Source organism: Anomaloglossus baeobatrachus, chromosome 12 (assembly GCF_048569485.1).
Source record: "Anomaloglossus baeobatrachus isolate aAnoBae1 chromosome 12, aAnoBae1.hap1, whole genome shotgun sequence".
NCBI lineage: Eukaryota > Metazoa > Chordata > Amphibia > Anura > Aromobatidae > Anomaloglossus > Anomaloglossus baeobatrachus.
In genome coordinates this window covers 95,382,840-95,395,668 of record NC_134364.1, presented here as the reverse complement: position 1 = coordinate 95,395,668, position 12,829 = coordinate 95,382,840, and positions in this window count along the sequence as shown.

Genomic DNA, 12,829 nt, shown 5'->3' with positions numbered 1-12,829 from the left:
GTATACAGGTATACAGACGCCAGCAACGTGGAACTGGGAGCAGTTCTGTCCCAGGTGCAGGGAGGCAGAGAGAGGGTGATAGCGTACGCCAGTAGGAAGCTTCGGCCCACAGAAAGGAATCCAGAAAACTACAGTTCCTTCAAGCTGGAGTTCCTCGCTATTGTTTGGGCAGTGACTGAACGCTTCAAGCACTATCTGGCATCGGCCAAGTTCACCATCTTCACGGACAACAATCCGTTGACACACCTGGCAACAGCCAAGTTAGGTGCGTTGGAACAGCGATGGATGGCCCGGCTGTCTAACTTTGACTTTACCATCAAGTATCGGGCTGGCAAGAAGAATAACAATGCTGATGCGCTGTCCAGAATGCCTCACTTACCCGAGTCTGGAGAAGACCTGGATGAACTCGAAGAGATAGAGTTACCGGCTTTCCATCACCAAGGTGTTTCCCAGTGTGAGCATGCTGTAGGAGTGAAGCGCTCGAGCCAGCACGAGGTCTCGGTCAACCCATTACTCCACCATAATTGGGAAGAGACACAGAACGGTGACCCGGCCGTGCGATTGGTCAAAGAAAAGCTAGCACAAGCTGAGACTCATCTTGGCCCAGATGCTCCAGAAGAAGCCCAGCAGTTGTGGAAGGAGAGGAGACGACTGTTCACCTATCAAGGCAAGCTCTGTAAGAGATATGTCAACTGGCGAACGAATGAACTCGTCTGGCAGATAGTGGTTCCGCAGAGGGATGCTCCAATGGTCCTAGCAGCTTATCATGATAATGCAGGACACTTCGGGTGGAAGAAGTTGGAGACCCTACTCCGTGATCGGTTCTACTGGGTGCACATGAGAAAGACAGTCGAGAAGTGGTGCCGAGACTGTGGTCCGTGTAACCTGAGGCGGAAAGATGATGCCAGCCAGAGGTCTCCCCTACAGCCAATTGTCACGAAGCAGCCCCTGGAGTTGGTGGCCCTGGACCACGTGAAGTTAACACCAAGCCGGTCAGGCTATGTGTACGCCCTCACCATTGTGGACCATTACTCTCGTTTCCTGGTAGTAGTGCCCGTGAAGGACCAGACAGCCAGAACAGCAGCAAGAGCATTTCAGGCCTACTTTTGTCGACCTCACGGTTACCCTGAAAGGGTACTGACTGATCAGGGTCCTGCATTCGAGGCAGAAGTGTTCCAAGAGTTCTGTAACATGTACGGTTGTAAGAAAATCAGAACCACACCGTACCACCCCCAAACCAATGGATTGTGCGAGAAGATGAACCATGTGGTTATTGACATGCTCAAGACTCTACCTTTGGAAGAAAGAAACCAATGGCCAGAAAAGTTACCAGATCTGGTAGACTTGTACAACCATATCTCGGTAAATTCGACCAACTGCAGCCCTGCTTACCTGATGCGAGCCAGACCTGGCAAGTTACCTGTAGACTTTGAGATGGGGACTGTGTCACCTGAGGCGGTTCAGGAAATAGAGGATTGGGATACAGAGCGGCAGCAGCGGTACCGTAAGGTCCAGGAATGCGTAGAGAGGGCCCTGTCTCAAGCAAGAACGAGACAAGAGCAGCATTACAATCAAACAGCCCCAGCAACTCCCTTAGCACCTGGAGAACAAGTCCTCAAGAAGAAGCGGAGGACGCATAAATTGGATGATCAGTGGGAAAACGAGCCCTACACCATTATCCCCTCCAACTTTGACAATAGTAAGGTATGCCTCATAAGCAAGGATGAAGGCAAGACCTATCAAGCAGTTTCTCGGGACCGCCTGAAAGCGTGCCCTGAACGGTGCAGAACCCAAAGAGAAGTAGAAGAAGTACAAGAACGTCCCCAAAGTCAAGAAAAAGAGGATACGATGATCCAAACAATCCTTGGAAAATTCCCCAAAACTTGGACCCGAATAAACAATGCCATAGTGGTACCAGTCTTGACGTTCCCGCAGTTGGTCGAGCCAGAAACAGAAGAGGTTCCAGATCCACCTAAAGAACCGGCCGCTCCAACACGAGTTGACACGCCAGCAGTGGAACAGGAGGTTCAACCCCCTGCCAGTGGTGAACCTGCCGTACCCTTGGCGAATCTGAGATCCCGTAGGCAACCGACATGTATCCCTGTCAGGGTTAGGCCTACCAATCACACGGGGGGGGCAGACACTCCAAGTCAGGGACAAACCCCAGAGCTACGCCGGTCCCAATGTAGCACTCGGGGACAGCCCCCTCCAAGCTATAGAATATAGAAAGTAAAATACCTAACAGAATGTAAATAGTTATGTGAAATGTCTGTAATGTTGTGTATAAAATGCTTTTTTGTCTTAGGCGATTAAGTAAATGGACAATTGGGCCACTGGACTATGGGTGGCCAACACCTAAATTGTTCATAGTTAGCACCCGTGTGCTCAACACCCCTGAAGAAAAACCCGTCCGGCTTGCATAGAGTGGGGTCATCAATGCTCTGACGCACGCCCAGAGCCTACGTTGGGGGTTTGATCGCGGCGGGTCCCCCATGGAGCAGTGTAATGGACACCCGGCAGGGAGCCACACTGGACTCTTATAGTAATGTTTAAGTTTGTAACGTTTAAGTAATGCGCCTCCCATAATGGGATGAGATGTTGTAACGTGTTGTGTTTGTTTCCACAGTCCGGGAGTACTGAATTTAACTAAGGGGGAGTGTGGCGCCCCAGGACCTGGTCGCCACAACAGCATTGACCTCCCAAAGGGTTAATGCTGAGCCTGGAGGTAATTGGGAGGTCCATTGGCCAGCAAGTTTAACATCCAACGCGGTTCTCCCTCCGGCCAGCAGGGGGAGCTCTGAACCTGGGATTCCAGGGAGGATCCCCTTAAGTCTGATCTGGGGGAGGAAGTAGTGGTCAGTCTATAGAGAGCAGTAGAAGTGAACAGACGCAGAGTGAGCTGTCCTGTGAATCTGGGGCCTAGAGCTAGAGTAGCTTGGCCCAGAGAAGCAGGAGTAGCTGAGAGGCAGCGGAGAGACTCGGACATCGGAGTCTGTGGCCACCAGGGCTTAAACATACTCCCTGGTAGCCGAATCCGAAGGGCAGGAGAGCTGCAAACACCTGGCCCAAAAACATCCCAAAAGCACAGCTGCAGCATCAAGGCCCGGTGTGGACTCCAGCAGAGAAGCACCAGAGAGAGGGCCTGCGCAGCCTGCTACAGAGGGAAAGGGACGTATCATCAGTCCCAGCAGCAAAGAGGGCCATTGCTGGATTCAGAGAAGCAGGGTCCTATCATAACAAAGAAAAGCACAGGAGTAGGCCTCATACTCAGCTGGCCAGAAAGATCTCCCCAAGTACTTCCAGGCCGACCGGATCCCCATCACCACCTGTAACGGTCTCCCAGGACTGGACTGTTTCCAAAGTAAAAGAGGAAAAGGTAAAGAGACTGTTGTTTGTGCCTGGTTCTTTCATTGCCTGTCGGCCCTGCACTGTGTTAGCCACACAACCCCATAGACTTCCACGAGCACTAACAGTGTCGCCGGGGCTCCGCTCCACCTGTGGGGAGCAGTACCACCATTGCTGCTATAACATCACCCCGGAGGCCTCACACAGCAGCGGCGGCTTAATAGCCGCAGACCACAGGTGGCGTCACGAACACAAACTTTATTCATCAAGCCACATATTCTACTGACACCCACCAGGGCCACGGAGCCGGGCCCAGCCACCACTGACTACCACCGGACTAGTCCGGCCCGGCACCGGGTGTCCCATAGCCCTGGGGTGGGCGAGTCATGCCCTTCTGTGCAATCCTGGTATTATCTCCTTAAAATACCATTTTCCAGCAGCACACTACTTCTCCTCAGTGCTGCAGCCCCTTTCTCTGTGTGCTCCTCACTATTCCCACCTATCCAAGTTATCATCAGCTAATAATTTAGTATGGAATGCACCTTATTATTATCTGATCCTGTACAGTATCCTGTCTGACTGATTTTATTTTCTGCCATCTACATCAGTATAGCTACAATGTGGTATTACATCATTAGCTGGTTCTAGTGTGACGCCCCTGGACTGTTGCGACATTGCACAAATCGAAAGTGCCGCACATCCGGCGTCGCAGTCGATATCGCAACGTGTAAAATGTTTTTGATACGATGAACGAGCGCAAAAGCGTCGTTATCGTATCATCGCTGCAGCCTCCGACATTTCCATAATGCCGGTGCAGCGACAGGTGCGATGTTGTTCCTCGCTCCTGCGGCAGCACACATTACTGTGTGTGAAGCTGCAGGAGCGAGGAACTTCACCTTACCTGCCTCCCGGCTGCAATGAGAAGGACGGAGGTGGGCGGGATGTTTACATCCTGCTCATCTCCGCCCCTCCACTTCAATTGGCCGCCTGCCATGTGACGTCGCTGTGACGCCGCACGACCCGCCCCCTTAGGAAGGAGGCGGGTCGCCGGCCAGAGGGACGTCGCACGGCAGGTATGTGCGTGTGAAACTGCCGTAGCGATAATAATCGCTAGCTTTCACTAGATATTGCACGTGCGACGGGATATAATATAGCCACTGTCAAATGCTGATATATTAAAGCTCAAAAAAGACTAAATTTCAATTATAGCAGGTTAAATATAGAGCTTCTCTGTCTACAAACTGCTTCCAATGTCTGCTAGGATATGGGGATACAATTTGTTGGTATATGGGGGTATAATTAGGAGACACATCCAAAATCGCATTGATGGCAGTAAAGTACCTTCATGAATGCCAACATACCCTGTATATGTCTCCTCCCCATATAATTCAATCAAATCACACTGCATTCAAAATATTATACATCCCCACAGACATATGAAGCAGGAAACTGAGCACTGCTCACTTGTTAGTCTGTAGATTACACAGATAGAGCTCAATATCTATCATACATCCAACAGTGTGAACCATAGAGCACAGTCATAACAATGGTATACAGCTGTGCGACGGGGGCGGGACTATCGCTGCAGCATCGGTAACACATTGTTACCGATGTCGCAGCGTGCAAAGCCCGCCTTAAAGTCCTACAATGGGGACATCCTTCGAAAATAGCCAATTGCCAAATGCCGGTCAGAAGAAAACTTGGAATACGATTGCCCATCACTATTGGTGGCCGTCTCTCCGCAAGGACGTCGTCTCCTTTGTCTCCGCCTGTCCATCCTGTGCCCGAAACAAGATGCCCAAGCACCTGCCCTATGGTCTTCTCCTCCCTCTGCCGATTCCCTCCGTCCCCTGGCAACACATTGCCATGGACTTTATCATGGACTTACCCTTGTCCTCCGGACATACGGTCATCTGGGTCGTGGTGGATCGGTTCTCGAAGATGGCTCATTTCGTCCCCATGGTCGGACTGCCCTCTGCCCAGGAGCTCACTGACGCCTTTAAACAGCATATCTTCCGGCTGCACGGCTTTCCCGCACATTGTGTCCGACAGGGGAACTCAGTTCACCTCGCGCTTTTGGAGGGCTCTCTGCGAACATCTGGGAATAACTCTGGACTTTTCCTCGGCTTACCATCCCCAGTCAAACGGCCAAGTGGAACGGGTCAACCAGATCCTGACTTCCTTCCTGCGACACTATGTCAATGTTCATCATGACGACTGGTCCTTGCTTCTCCCTTGGGCTGAGTTCTCTCATAACCATCACGTCAGCAAGTACACCTCCAGCTCTCCCTTCCATGTTGTCTACGGCCTTCAGCCTTCCGTTCCTTTGCCGGTATCATCGGCCTCTGATGTCCCCGCTGCGGATGCCCTGGCAAGGGATTTTACTACTATATGGAGCTCAGTCAAGACCTCCCTTGAACGTGCTTCCACACAGATGAAGAGACACGCGGACAAGAGAAGCCTTGACCCTCCTCGTTTCTCTCTTGGGGACTTGGTGTGGCTTGCCACCAAACATGTCCGGTTGAAGATGTGTGACGCCCTGGACTAGCCAGGTAGTCACAGACACAACACCACACACACCCCTTCCCCGGATAGGTGACAACAGTCACACTAAAAACCCTTGTTGCCACCCTCCAGGGTCTGATATCAACACCAGGTGGGGCAGAGCCAGGCGGTTGACTCCGCCGACCGAGGAGTTCACAGGCCTGGAAAACACAACAAATCAGGGCAGTGCAGTTGAAGTTACAGTTGAGAGTTGACAGTGAAGGAGTGAGGAGAGAAGTCAAGGGCAGACCTGGGACCAGGCCTGCCACGGACTGTCTAGGTGTCTGGGTCGGAGCCCAGGCACCTCCAGCAAGGTCGTCAGACGGTGGTGGCCATCTGCAGGAGTTGGTGAACGGTCAGTGGATCCATAGGAGCGGGATCGGGCGGTGGCCCGCCGGTACCGAACCGGGAAGCCGATTGGAGCCAAGCACCAGGCAGGGTACTCAGACACCGACTAGGCTAGAAGCCGCCCTGATAGTCGAAATTTCTGATTGCGGTCTGGACCTCAGGGGTTCATTCCCAGCCAAGTCCCGATTGAAGGCAACAGGCCAACCATCCCGGATAAGTGCCACCGCCAAAGTCAAGAGATCCAAAGGGCCAGCGCATGTGGGCAAAAGGGCTCCTACGACATTTACACGCCGTGGAGCGGACTACCGGTGTCCAGGCACGGGAGTCAAAAACTACATAACACAGGTGCAGGGAAACAACAGCCATCACCAACCTGTCCAGGGAGAACACCGCAGCCGGCTGGGGACCCCGTCCATTCTACCGTTTGGTTTACCAGAGACTCCGTTATCTTGTGTCAGAGTGAGTACACCAGTGCCGTCAGGCGCGTCACCGCTATCCTGCACCCCGGCCTGTATCCTCCCCGCGGGCCCCCGGGACCATCGCCCCCTGCCCACGGAGGGGTTAACACCAAGCTGCATAACACCTTCCCCGGAAGGCCTAGTCAACGGCAGCGGTGGTGTCCATCATACAATCACCACAACCCATGGGTGGCGTCACGAACTTTACTAAATTCCACCAAACAACCACCCAAACCCCTGCGTGCACCGCCACTACACCCTTCCAGAGCGACGTGACCCACGGGTCCTGAGGCGCTCGAGCTACCGACACACGAGCCCGGACCCAAGCGGCTCGGCGGCCGCAGTCGAGGCCGCGGGGTGGTACACATTGACTGTTCTGGCGTCACGAACAGGATAGAACCAGTCTACTTACCGGTAGAAGTGCACCTTGTGGTTACCGTCAGCGGCGTTCCGCTGAAAAATCTGAAAACCCACCATTTTGGGCGCGAAAGTTTCTCGCTCGAGTCGTCTTCCCCGAGCAGTGAAAGCGCGAAAGCGAAGCCCCGACCCCAAAGAGATAAGTGCTGTAGAAAGACCAAGGGGGGGGGTGGTCAAAGATCTGGCCCCATGTGACCACGGGGATAAGAAGCAGGGACGCCAGGACTCTGCATCCATCTTGTTCCTGGAACCTGAGCACTCTGCAAGATGTCCAACCCGTCCGGCAACCCTGAAATTGCGCAGCTCGCGCCAGGAACAGCGGTGTGGGTGGAAGCCCGGACAGCGCAGATGTGCTGCCGTCTACAGGCCCAAGTCCGGTTCCTCATGGAAAGGTGGGTGGCCGAAATGGAGGAAGTAGCTGCGGCCGTGCGGAAACGCGAGGTGGAGGCAGTGTTAGAGGAGCGGGTAAGCGACCCACGTCCCTGTGTCCCTGAAGGACCGGCCGCTGCGGCTGAGGGGCTCGGCCGGCTCTCGCTCACCATGCTGCTTCCCCTGCCGCCCGTATCGGCTGCCGCCACCCCGCCAACCGGCCCACTGCCCCCGACACCGGCCGCGGAGATCATCCCATCTGCCCATGAGGACGAGCCTGCAGATGCCACCCGTGGACGGCCCTTCGTACCACGCGCACCGATCCTGTTGCCGTGGAAGATTCCCCGGGAGGTGCCCGTCCGCGAGGTGAAGCCACTGGCCCCGGAAGTGACCGCGGCCAAGGTGGTCCCGGCCCCGGCAGTCCGCCCGGCCAGGGAAAAGATGGACGTTGACCGGAAGGAGGCCCAGAAGGTAATGCTGGCCGCTCCCAAGTTCCAGGCCTTGGCTGAGGCAGCGGAAGGTTGTCGCTGTGAGGCAGCAAGACAGGCCGCGAGACAGCGGGGCTCCCCAACGCAGATGGTGCCGGTCGTAGCCAGCACCGGGGAGCGCCGACTGGGCCTGACTCCCGCACAGAGGGAGCATGCAAACACTCCATACTGGGAGCGGCAGCTGAACCAGATGGGCCGGGAGATCGAGGCCCGTGAGAAGCAGAAGGCCGCACCATCCGGGAGAAGGAAAATCTCCGGAACGCCACCTACCGGGTGCGGGGACAGATCTATGAGGGCCAGGGGTCCGGCAGTTTTGCCCCTGGCGTGTATGGGGGTTCATTTTCGAACCGGGCCTGGAGGCCGAAGTCTTCTTCTCCCGGCGGGACGTTTACCATCATCTTCCCCTGGGTCACCCGGATTGTGACCTCAAGGCCGGTGAGCTTGTCACCTACACCCGCCATTGTGGGGAGAGGGGCTGGTTCGCCCTTGATGTAAGGAGGAGGGCGAGCTGCAGCGTTCCTAGGCGGCCCCAGTCTCCTCCCCCACCGTACAGCCCTGATGTGGAGCTGGAGAAGGAGTACGAGGAAGGTGACCTCAAGTAATGCAGCGGATCCCCCGTTGCAAAAGATTCAGTCCCCGTTGGGACCTACAGTGTTTTTGCAGTAGCTCACCCCCGTTGGGACTGATGTTGTCCCCATTCCCCCAAAGACAAGGCTGAGAACTAGCAAGCCACCCAATAACAATTTGGCTTGTAAATAATGCCCCAATTGCCCTTCCCGCAACTGCCAGTCTCCGGAGAGGCTGGTTGGAGGAGGGACCCGCAGCAGAGCAGGCTGGGGTCCGGTCACCATCGGAACCAGTGACCATCCTCCGGCTCAGGGGTCCCCTTGGACGTGGTGCAAGTGACTGCCGGGTGCGTAGTACCGTACCCGTTACCGCTTGGGTAGCCTGGCTAGGTTCCTGTTTCCGGACTGGGGAAAAGGGGTGCTGCCCAGTTCTTAGGGGCAGCATTAGGGCTAGGTTGCTTGGGTGGGAAAGCGGAAGGACATGGACCTGTTCCCAGTTATAAATAAAATGTTCCCGTTTGTAACGGTTCAAGTAATGTGCCTCCCGTAAGGGAAAAAATGAAAAGTACTTGTTTGAATGTTTTGAATTGTTTATATCTTTTTCAGAAAAATAAAACCGGTGATGGACGGGCAGCCCGCGGACGGTCTGCGTTAAACCAAGGGGGAATGTGATGCCCTGGACTAGCCAGGTAGTCACAGACACAACACCACACACACCCCTTCCCCGGATAGGTGACAACAGTCACACTAAAAACCCTTGTTGCCACCCTCCAGGGTCTGATGTCCACACCAGGTGGGGCGGAGTCAGGCGGTTGACTCCACCCACCGAGGAGTTCACAGGCCTGGAGGCGGGAAAACACAACAGTTCAGGGCAGTGCAGTTGAAGTTACAGTTGAGAGTTGACAGTGAAAAAGTGAGGAGAGAAGTCAAGGGCAGACCTGGGACCAGGCCTGCCACGGACTGTCTAGGTGTCTGGGTCGGAGCCCAGGCACCTCCAGCAAGGTCGCCAGACGATGGTGGCCGTCTGCAGGAGTTGGTGAACGGTCGGTGGAACCGTAGGACCGGTGTCGGGCGGTGGCCCGCCGGTACCGAACCGGGGAGCCGATTGGAGCCAAGCACCAGGCAGGGTACTCAGACACCGACTAGGCTAGAAGCCGCCCTGATAGTCGAATTTACTGATTGCGGTCTCGACCTCAGGGGTTCATTCCAACCCAAGTCCCGATTGAAGGCAGCAGCCCAACCATCCCGGATGAGTGCCACCGCCAAAGGCAAGAGATCCAAAGGGCCAGCGCCTGCGGGCAAACGGGCTCCTACGACATTTACACACCAGGGAGTGAACTACCGGTGTCCAGGCACGGGAGTCAAAAACTACATAACACAGGTGCAGGGAAACGGCAGCCATCACCAACCTGTCCAGGGAGAACACCGCAGCCGGCTGGGGGCCCCGTCCATTCTACCATTAGGTTTACCAGAGACTCCGTTATCTTGTGTCACAGTGAGTACACCAGTGCAGTCAGGCGCGGCACCGCTACCCTGCACCCCGGCCTGCATCCTCCCTGCGGGCCCCCGGGACCATCGCCCCCTGCCCACGGAGGGGTTAACACCAAGCTGCATAACACCGTCCCAGGGAGGCCTAGTCAATGGCAGCGGTGGTGTCCATCATACAATCACCATAACCCATGGGTGGTGTCACAAACTTTACTAAATTCCACCAAACAACCACCCAAACCCCTGCGTGCATCGCCACTACACCCTTCCAGAGCGACGTGACCCACGGGTCCGGAGGCGCTAGAGCCACCGACACACGAGCCCGGACCCAAGTGGCTCGGCGGCCGCAGCCGAGGCCGCGTGGCGGTACAGATGCCATCGAACAAGTTGGGTTCGTGGTACATCGGTCCTTTCAAGGTCGTCAGAAGGATCAATGCGGTCTCCTTCAAGCTGCAGCTCCCGGCCATGATGCAGATACCTAACTCCTTCCACGTGTCCTTTCTCAAGCCTGTTGTCCTTGGTCCCTTCTCTTCCGATGCCAGTAATCCTCCTCCTCCCATTGCAGGTGATGATGTCTATGCGGTAAGAGATATAGTGGCCATGAAGACCATGAGGGGTAAGCAGTTCTTCCTCGTCGACTGGGCGGGTTACGGTCCCGAGGACAGGTCCTGGGAACCCCGGGAGAATGTTGGCACCCTTCTGATACGTGATTTCTTGTCCTGGGTGCAGGGAGGGGGGCGTGAGGGAGGGGGTACTGTTACGCTCCCCGGGTCCCGTCGCCGCCTCTCACTCACCGCTCCTGTGCCCGGTCCTCCTGCCCACGACTCCTCGGCTCACTCCCCCTCTTCTGCGCCCCCTGTGCTTCCGGTCCTTCGGTCCCAGCGTTCCCCTGCGACCCAGGACACACCGTCGGGCACCCCTAAATCTTCTGCACCACTTCCTGCTCTGGTCTCCGGCACACAGGACTCGCGGATGCGCATTAGGATGCGCGCGTGGTCACTGAACTCTTCTTATAGGGCCAGCGTCCAGAAACAGGATATTGCCAAATACAGGTACAGGGTATATTAGGATCGCCTTTCCATGGGGGCGGTGCCTGATCAATGTGTTTCATTAGCTAGGTGTTCAGGTCCCCCTTGCCTTGTCTCCTGCTAACCCTGTGTCTTTCGTAGAGCCAGTCCTGCCACGCTAACCTGGTCCTGACCACGGCTTGCCCAGGAAGTCTTTCGGTGACTGTCGGCTGTGAACTCCATCTCCTTCAGCCTGAACCCGTCTCCGATCCCCGACTTCTCCTGGTGACCTCTGCCCTCTCGTCTAGCTGGATCCAGACCCCACCTGACGACTCTACCCGGCACCTGAATCTGAGTCCCGTCATCTGGACCGTCTCCAAGAGCTCCATGGCCCCAGAGACATCTTCATACCAGTCTCCTGAAGGACGCTGTTCCTGTACCTCTAGTGCTCCGGCTACTGTGCACCTAGGCCCTCTGGTGGGGTGATCGGACAGTCCCTGTATAGTGATTAGCTCCGGGTTGCCTCACTGGGGAAGTCCGGTGCACAGCCCAGAGAATCCACCACCAGGACATAACATATTAGAAGCAGTAGGGGGCACAAAGATCCATAATAGAAGCAGAGGGGTGCACAAAGATCTGTATTAGAAGCAGTGGGGGGCACAAAGATCTGTATTAGAAGCAGTGGGGGCCACAAAGATCCACAAGAGAAACAGTGGGGTCCACAAAGATCTGTATTAGAAGCAGTGGGGGGAACAAAGATCCATATTAGAAGTAGAGGGGTACACAAAGATCTGTATTAGAAGCAGTGGGGGGCACAAAGATCTGTCTCAGAAGCAGTGGGGGGCACAAAAATCTGTATTAGAAGCAAAGGGAGCCACAAAGATCTATATTAGATGCCACAAAGATATATATTAAAACCAATTCTTTTTAATCTCTTTATTAATGACCTTGTGGATGGGATTGAGAGTAAAGTAACAATCTTTACTAATATCACCAAACTAAGTAGGATAATGAAAATTGAGCTTGACAGTACAATATTACAGAATGATTTGCATTAGATATCTGCAAGAGAAAACACGTGGCTGGTGAGGTTTAATGTTCAAAAATATAGAGTAACGCACTGAGGCCAGAATTATTCTATTGATTCATATATAAAATTGAAATATTTTCAGGAGTACAGAACAGGAGAAGGACTTGGGGATTCTCATTACAAATAAGCTGAGCAGCAGCACTCAATGTCAGGCAGCAGCTGCTAAACCAAACAAGATTCTAGGGTGTATAAAAAGAGAGATTAGATCCCGTATAGTATTATGTAGAATTATACTATTTGTAGGCAGACCAATGGTCCCTGTGTACTCATTATTTGTAAAAGGGATCCGCTGTAGGTTCCAAAACCCTCCCCTTCCCCAATGTATGGGAGTTGCAGGTACTTGTCCTCTCACCTTGGTGTGCTGTCATGTCTAGATGTGTAATTTTATGTATTAAACTTTATCAATAAAATGCACTTTTGTAAGGAAAATTATGTGTAACCCAAAAATAATGATAATAGGAGAATATTTAAAGAAAACCAAAAGAGAAAAACTCCTAAAATGTATACCTTTATTTATTAATTATTAAAATTTATCAATATAATATATTGATAAATTTTAATAATTAATAAATAAAGGTATACATTTTAGGAGTTTTTCTCTTTTGGTTTTCTGTAAGGAAAATTAGCATTGTATGTATTCTTGTTAAGGATACAAGTGATTTTCTAGTAAATTGTATGTGACACGCCCACAAGGGCCATGGGGCACTCG